This window comes from Arachis hypogaea, chromosome 3 (assembly GCF_003086295.3).
Source record: "Arachis hypogaea cultivar Tifrunner chromosome 3, arahy.Tifrunner.gnm2.J5K5, whole genome shotgun sequence".
NCBI lineage: Eukaryota > Viridiplantae > Streptophyta > Magnoliopsida > Fabales > Fabaceae > Arachis > Arachis hypogaea.
The window spans coordinates 115130978-115139209 of NC_092038.1; the positions used below are offsets into that span (position 1 = coordinate 115130978).

General features: G+C 35.5%; 1 non-coding gene across 1 annotated transcript; it reads left to right on the forward strand.

The window, feature by feature from the left end:
• Positions 1–3482: 3482 nt before the first annotated feature.
• Positions 3483–3586, forward strand: LOC112793771 (small nucleolar RNA R71). The gene has a single exon (XR_003198466.1). It is a non-coding gene; the product is annotated as a small nucleolar RNA R71 (small nucleolar RNA).
• The last annotated feature ends 4646 nt before the right edge of the window (positions 3587–8232 follow it).

An 8232-nucleotide genomic window follows, 5' to 3' on the forward strand; every position in this document is an offset into this window, starting at 1 on the left:
CTGGGCGTTAAACGCCCATTTTGGTATTAAACGCCAGTAAGCTAGTCCTCCAGGGTGTGCTATTTTTTATGTTGTTTTTTATTTTGCTTTAATTTTTGCAGTTGTTTCTGTGACTCCACATGATCATCATCCTAAAGAAAATATAAAATAATAATGGAAAACAAAATGAAAGAGTAATTAATATAGGTAAATAAAATTGGGTTGCCTCCCAATAAGCGCTTCTTTAATGTCAATAGCTTGACAAGAAGCTCTTACATAGCTTCACAGATGCTCAGAGCATGATTGTGGCCTCCCAACACCAAACTTAGAGTTTGAATGTGGGGGCTTTGCTTGACTCTACATGGAGAGAATTGGATGAATCTTTTTATGCTTCTTCTCCATGTTTACAGAGAAAAATCCTTGAGCCTTAAACACAAGGTAGTCCTCATTCACTTGAAGGATTAACTCTCCTCTGTCTACATCAATCACAGCTTTTGCTGTGGCTAGGAAGGGTCTTCCAAGGATGATGGATTCATCCTCATTCTTCCCAGTGTCTAGGATTATAAAGTCAACAGGGATGTAAAAGCCTTCAACCTTTACCAAGACGTCCTCTACAAGTCCACAAGCCTGTTTCTTTGATTTGTCTGCCATCTCTAGTGAGATTCTTGCAGTTTGTACCTCAAAGATCCCTAGTTTCTCCATTACAGAGAGTGGCATGAGGTTTACACTTGACCCTAGGTCACACAGAGCCTTCTCAAAGGTCATAGTGCCTATGTTGCAAGGTATTAAAAACCTTCCGGGATCCTCTTTCTTCTGAGGTAACTTCAGTTGAACCAATGCATTTAGTTCACTGATGAGCAATGGAGGTTCATCCTCCCAAGTCTCATTACCAAATAATTTGGCATTCAGCTTCATGATTGTTCCTAGATACTGAGCAACTTGCTCTTCAATAATAACTTCATCCTCTTCAGAGGAAGAATACTCATCAGAGCTCATGAATGGTAATAGAAAGTTTAGTGAAATCTCTATGGTCTCTAGATGAGCCTCAGATTCCTTTGGTTCCTCAATAGGGAACTCCTTGTTAGCCAGTGGATGTCCCATGAAGTCTTCCTCAGTGGAAATCACTGCCTTTCCCTCCTCTACAGGTTCGGCCATGTTGGACGTGTAAATGGCCTTGCACTCTCTTTTTGGATTCTCTTCTGTATTACTTGGGAGAGTACTAGGAGGAGTTTTAGTAACTCTTTTACTCAGCTGACCCACTTGTGCCTCCAAATTTCTGATGGAGGACCGTGCCTCAGTCATGAAACTGAGAGTGGCCTTAGATAGATCAGAGACTATGTTTGCTAAGCCAGAGAGGCTCTGCTCAGAATTCTCTGTCTGTTGCTGAGAAGATGATGGAAAAGGTTTGCTATTGCCAAACCTATTTCTCCCACCATTATTGTTATTGAAGCCTTGTTGAGGCTTCTGTTGATCTCTCCATGAGAAATTTGGATGATTCCTCCATGAAGGATTATAGGTGTTTCCATAGGATTCTCCCATGTAATTCACCTCTTTCATTGCAAGATTCTCAGGGTCATAAGCTTCTCCTTCAGAGGAGGCTTCTTTAGCACTGCCGGATGCAGCTTGCAATCCAGTCAGATTCTGAGAAATCATATTGACTTGCTGAGTCAATATTTTGTTCTGAGCCAATATTGCATTCAAAGTATCAATCTCAAGAACTCCTTTCTTCTGAGTCACCCCAATATTCACGGGATTCCTTTCAGAAGTGTACTGACAAACCCCATTTTTAGGGTTTATCTTGTATTGATTTTAGGGGATTTTATCACCTTTCACCCACATTTATTCAATAAAATAGCATGGTTTTGTATATTCTCCTTTAATTGTGCTTAAGAGTGAAAACATGCTTTTTAGGTCTTGAAATAGTTAAATTTAATTCACCTTGATCCCATTAGATGCCTTGATATGTTTTTTAAGTGATTTAAGGTTTAGGAGGCAAAGATTGGATCAAGGGAATGAAGAAAGAAAGCATGAAAAGTTGGAGAACTCATGAAGAAATGAAAGAACCGGAAAGCTGTCAAGCTGACCTCTTCGCACTTAAACGACCATAACTTGAGCTACAGAGGTCCAAATGATGTGGTTCTAGTTGGGTTGGAAAGCTAACATCTGGGGCTTCGAAATGATATAAATTTTGCCATATGTTGCTTCGCGTTCAGGGGCGCGCACGCGCACTTTGCGCGCGCGCGCCGATTCTGTCCGTGGCCCACTTTAATGAAATCGTCCCCAGCGGTTTTAGGAGCCTTGTGGGCCCAATCCAACTCATTTCTGATGCTATTTAAGTCAAGTATTGAAGGGGAATCAAGGGACTTTCATGCTTTAGATGTTAGTTACCAATTAGTCATAGTTTAGTTTAGTTTGTGAAGTAGTTTCTAGAGAGAGAAGCTCTCACTTCTCTCTAGAATTAGGATTAGGATTAGGTTTAGTTCTTAGATCTAGATTTTAATTCATCTTCTTCTACTTCTATCTTCTCAATTCCTTGTTGTTACATTCACTCTTCTTCCATTCTTTTATTGTAATTTCCTTTATGATTGTTCTTATACTTTGTTGTAGATCTACTATTGTTCCTTCCATTTTCTTTCAATTCAATAAGAGGTAATTCATAATAATTGTTCTTCTTTGCTTTTCTATTGTTGATCTCTTGTCTTTGTAGTTAGATCTCTCTTTAATTCTTGCAATTTATGTTGTTTACTTTTATTGCCTTTTATGTGTTTGTTGAAATGCCTCTTCTAGATATAATATAGATTTTGTTCCTCTTGGCCTAGGTAGAGTAATTAGTGACACTTGAGTTATCTAATTCCTTTGTTGATTGGTAATTGGAGAGATTGCTAATTGGTTTGGAGTGCACTAAAGCTAGTCTTTCCTTGGGAGTTGGCTAGGACTTGTGGCTCAAGTCAATTCATCCACTTGACTTTCCTTTATTTAGTAAGGGTTAACTAAGTGGTAGCAATGAACAATTCTCATCACAATTGAGAAGGATAACTAGGATAGGACTTCTAGTTCTCACACCTTGCCAAGAGCCTTTTATAGTTGTTAGTTTACTTTCTTACCATTTATCTTTCATGCCTCTTATCAAAACCCCAAAATAACTCACAACCAATAACAAAACACTTTATTGTAATTCCTAGGGAGAACGACCCGAGGTTTGAATACTTCGGTTTATAAATTTTAGGGGTTTGTACTAGTGACAAACAACTTTTTGTATGAAAGGATTATTGTTTGGTTTAGAAACTATACTTTACAACGAGATTTCATTAGTGAAATTCTAAACCGTCAAAAATCCAATCATCATGTACATGAACTAGTTATTTTCAACCATATCAATGAGTTCCTGGGCTTCTATAGGTGCTTTCAGATGAAGGGACCCACCAGCAGAATGATCGAATGACATTTTTGACATTTCAGACAGACCATCAAAGAATATACATATGATGCTCCACTCTAGAAACATGTCAGAAGGATACCTTTTGGTTAATTACTTGTATCTTTCCCAAGCTTCATAGAGGGATTCACCTTCCTTCTGTTTGAAGGTTTGGACGTCCACTCTGAGCTTGCTCATTTTTTGAGGTGGAAAGAATTTGGTCAAGAAAGCATTGACCAGCTTGTCCCAAGAGTTCAGGCTTTCTCTAGGTTGTGAGTCCAACTATGTCCTAGCTTTGTCTCTTACAGCAAATGGGAAAAGCATAAGTTTGTAAACCTCGGGATCAACCCCATTGGTCTTAACATTATCATAGATCTGCAAAAATTCAGATAAGAAGTGATGAAGATCTTCTGATGAAAGTCCATGAAACTTACAGTTTTGCTGCGTTAGAAAAACTAATTGAGGCTTAAGCACAAAGTTGTTTGCTCCAATGGCAGGAATTGAGATGCTTCTTCCATAGAAGTTGGAAGTTGGTGCAGCATAGTCACCAAGCATCTTCCTTACATCTCTGGCATTGTTGTTATTTTCTGCTGCCATGTCTTTTTCTTTTTCGAAAATTTCTGTCAGGTCCTCTCTAGAGAGTTGTGCTTTAGCTTCTCTTAGCTTCCTCTTCAGAGTCCTTTCAGGCTCAGGATCGGCTTCAACAAGAATATCTTTATCCTTGTTCCTACTCATGTGAAAAAGAAGAGAACAGAAAAGAAGAGGAATCCTTTATGTCACAGTATAGAGATTCCTTTATGTGAGTAGAAGAAGAAAAGAATAGAAGAATGAGGTAGAGAGAAAATAAAGAGAATTTGAACACGGAGAGGGAGAGAGGGTTCGAATTTTAAAAAGGAGAGAAGTGTTAGTAAATAAATAAATAAATAGAAAGAGATGAGAGAGAGGGAATTCGAATATTAAATAAAAGGAAAAATATTTTTGTTTTTATTTTAAATATTAGTTAGTATTCAAAAATTAAGAAAGGAATAAAATAAAATTATAGTTTAAAACAATTAGTTAATTAAAAAGATTTTTGAAAAAGTTGTTAGTGGTTTTCGAAAATTGGAGAGAGAAAAGTAGTTAAGTGGTTCTAAAAAAGATAAGAATTAGTAAACTTTTTTAAAATCAAACAAAAAGTCAAGTAGTTAATTGAAAAAGATTTGAAAATAAATTTTGAAAAGATAAGAAGTTAGAAAAAGATTTTGAAATTAAGTTTTGAAAAAGATATGATTGAAATCTATCTTAAAAAGATTTGAAAAAGAAATTTAAAAAGATTTGATTTTGAAAATTGAAGTAGATGACTTGACTAATAAGAAACTAAAAGATATGATTCTAGAATTTAAAAATTGAACCTTTCTTAACAAAAAAGTAACAAACTTGAAATTTTTTAATCAAAACATTAATTGTTAGTAATAATTTCAAAAATTACGAAATAAAAATAAGAAGATTTTGAAAATCAATTTTTAAAATTTTTCGAAAATATTAAGAAAAAAATGAAAAAGATTTTATTTTTGAAAAAGATTTGAAAAGATAAAAAATTTTTAAATTGAAATTTTGACTTGACTAACAAGAAACAACTAAATTTTAAAAATCTTTGACTAAGTCAAGCCAAAATTCCGAAATTTATGAGTGAAAAAGAAAAGATATATTTTTTTATTTTTGAATTTTAATGAGGAAAGAGAAAAAACAAAAAAATTGACTCAAAACATAAAAATTTTGGATCAAACCCAATGATGCATGCAAGAACACTTTGAATGTCAAGATAAATACTAAGAACACTTTGAAGATCATGATGAACATCAAGAACATTTTTTTTGAAATTTTTTTTAGAAAAGAAAGACATGCAAGACACCAAACTTAGAAATTTGTAATGCTTAGACACTAACAAATTAAAAATACATATGAAAAACTAGAAAAGACACAAAACAAGAAAATCACAAGATCAAACAAAGACAATCATCAAGAACAACTTGAAGATCAAGAACAATATATGCATGAGTTTTCAAAAAATGCTAGAAAAATAAAAACATGCAATTGACACCAAACTTAAAATTTGACTCTAGACTCAAACAAGAAACACAAATTTTTTTTTGATTTTATGATTTTATTAAAAAACTTTTTTTTGAAACATTTTTGAAAATTAGAAAAAAAATTTTAAAAAGATTTTTGAAAAATTTTTGAAAATAGAACAAGAAGAAAATTACCTAATCTAAGCAACAAGATGAACTGTCAGTTGTCCAAACACGAACAATCCCCGGCAACAGCCCCAAAAACTTGGTATGTGAAATTGTGATCACACTTTTTACAACTCCGCATAGCTGACCAGCAAGTGCACTAGGTCGTCCAAGTAATACCTTACGTGAGTAAGGGTCGATCCCACGGAGATTGTCAGCTTGAAGCAAGCTATGGTCATCTTGTAAATCTCAGTCAGGTAGATTCAAATGGTTATGAGGTGTTGATAATTAAAAGATAAATAAAATAGAAAATAAAATACAGTTACTTATGTAGTTCCTTGGTGGGAATTTCAGATAAGCGTTTGGAGATGCTTTGTTGCCTCTGAACCTCTGCTTTCCTATTGTCCTCATCCAATCATGCGTACTCCTTTTCATGGCAAGTTGTATGTTGGTGGATCACCATTGTCAATGGCTACCATCCGTCCTCTCAGTGAAAACATGTCCTCTACGGTTTTCCGCATGGCTAATCAGTTGTCGGTTCTCGATCGTGTCGGAATAGAATACATTTATTCTTTTGCACACTGTCACTACACCCAACAGTCACGAGTTTGAAGCTCGTCACAGTCATCCCATCCCAGATCCTACTCGGAATACCACAGACAAGGTTTAGACTTTCCGGATCTCAAGAATGCTGCCAATTGATTCTAGCTTATACCACGAAGGTTCTAACGTCATGGATTCGAATGCTCTGTTGTCAGGAGAGGTGATTCAGATCTGTGGGTCAGAGACCAAAGAGAGTATACTCCAGCTGTCGTCCAATGACTACGTTGAACATCATGTAGACCGCTTTGTGGTTGTCAGGCACGCGGATCTTGGCTAAGCGAGTAACAAAGATTGGGTGATTGTCACGGGTCACCCCTTCATTCTGACTTAACTGAATTAAGTACAAGAGTATATCTTGGAGGAGAAGTAAGCGTGAATTGAATAGAAAAACAATAATACTTGCATTAATACTCGAGGAACAACAGAGCTCCTCACCTTAATCTGTGAGGTGTAGAAACTCCACCGTTGGAAAATACATAAGAACAAGGTCTAGGCATGGCCGAATGGCCAACCTCCCCAAATAGCATAATATATTCGAAATAGGGTTCAAAGACCTTATCAAAGGATCAAAAAGTGGTCCCAAGACGTGAATACAATAGTAAAAAGTGCTATTTATACTAAACTAGTAAACTAGGTTTACAGAAAATAAGTAGATAGTGCAGAAATCCACTTCCGGGCCCCACTTGGTGTGTGTTTGGACTGATCCTTGAAGCTTTCACGTGCATAGGCCATCCTTGGAGTTAAACTCCAGCTTTGATGCCAATTCCGACGTTTTAAGCCAGAAAAGGGTCTCTGGTGGGTGTTTGGATGCCAGTTTGGGCCATCAAATCTCGAGTAAAGTATGGACTATTATACATTGCTGGAAAGCCCAAGATGTCTACTTTCTAACTGAATTGAGAACGCACCAATTGGATTTCTATAGCTCCAGAAAATCTACTTCGAGTGCAGGGAGGTCAAAATCCAACAGCATCTGTAGTCTTTTCTCAACCTCTGAATCAGATTTTTTCTCAGGTCCCTCAATTTCAGCCAGAAAATACTTGAAATCACATAAAAACACACAAACTCATAGTAAAGTCTAGAAATGTGATTTTTGCATAAAAACTAATAAAAATATACTAAAAAGTAACTAAAACATACTAAAAACTACATAAAAATAATGCCAAAAAGCGTATAAATTATCCGCTCATCAGTATCTTTGAACTAATGAATTTTGTGTAGTTGGATATTATGATGCAGATTTTACGGAGAACCGTGTGGATAGAAGAAGCACTTCTGGGATGTGTTACTTTATTGGAAAATCCCTAAATGTTTGGTCAAGCAAAAAGCAAGCCACTATTGCTTTATCCACGGCTGAAGCAGAATACATATCGGCCTCCGCCTGTTGTTCACAATTGATTTGGATTAAAACTCAACTTGCCGATTATAAACTAAAAAATAATAGTATTCTCTTATTTTGTGATAACATGAGTGCAATAAATATTTCTAAAAACCTGTGTTGCACTCAAGAACTAAGCACATTGAGGTTAGATATCATTATATTAGGGAACATGTACAAAAGGGAACTATTGAAATTCAATTTGAAAATCGGAAGAATAATTAGTTGATATCTTTACTAAACCACTATGTGAAGATAGATTCTGCAAACTGAGAACTGCACTGGGAATAATTGACATTAATTCTATGGAGTAATTGTATTTTTTCTCTCTGTGTGTTATTTTGTCTCGTAGGTAGCAGGGAGACAAAATTAGGCACATGATGAACTCCTCAAAAGGGCTTAAACAAGGCCCAGAAAATTTATAGAGTGAGAAACTAGAAATCTGGTTCAAATAGCCCAGTTTGTTTTCACCACTTTTAGGCCTATATAAGACAAACTTTGTTTAAGTGATATGGGCTTCATACTAATATCATAAATTTTTTAATAATTTTATTGGGTTCAAGTATTTCTCTTTCTATTCCATTTTAAATCATGTCAATCAGAAACTTTTATCTTCCTTTATGACTTGTCATTTCAAAATTGCATTG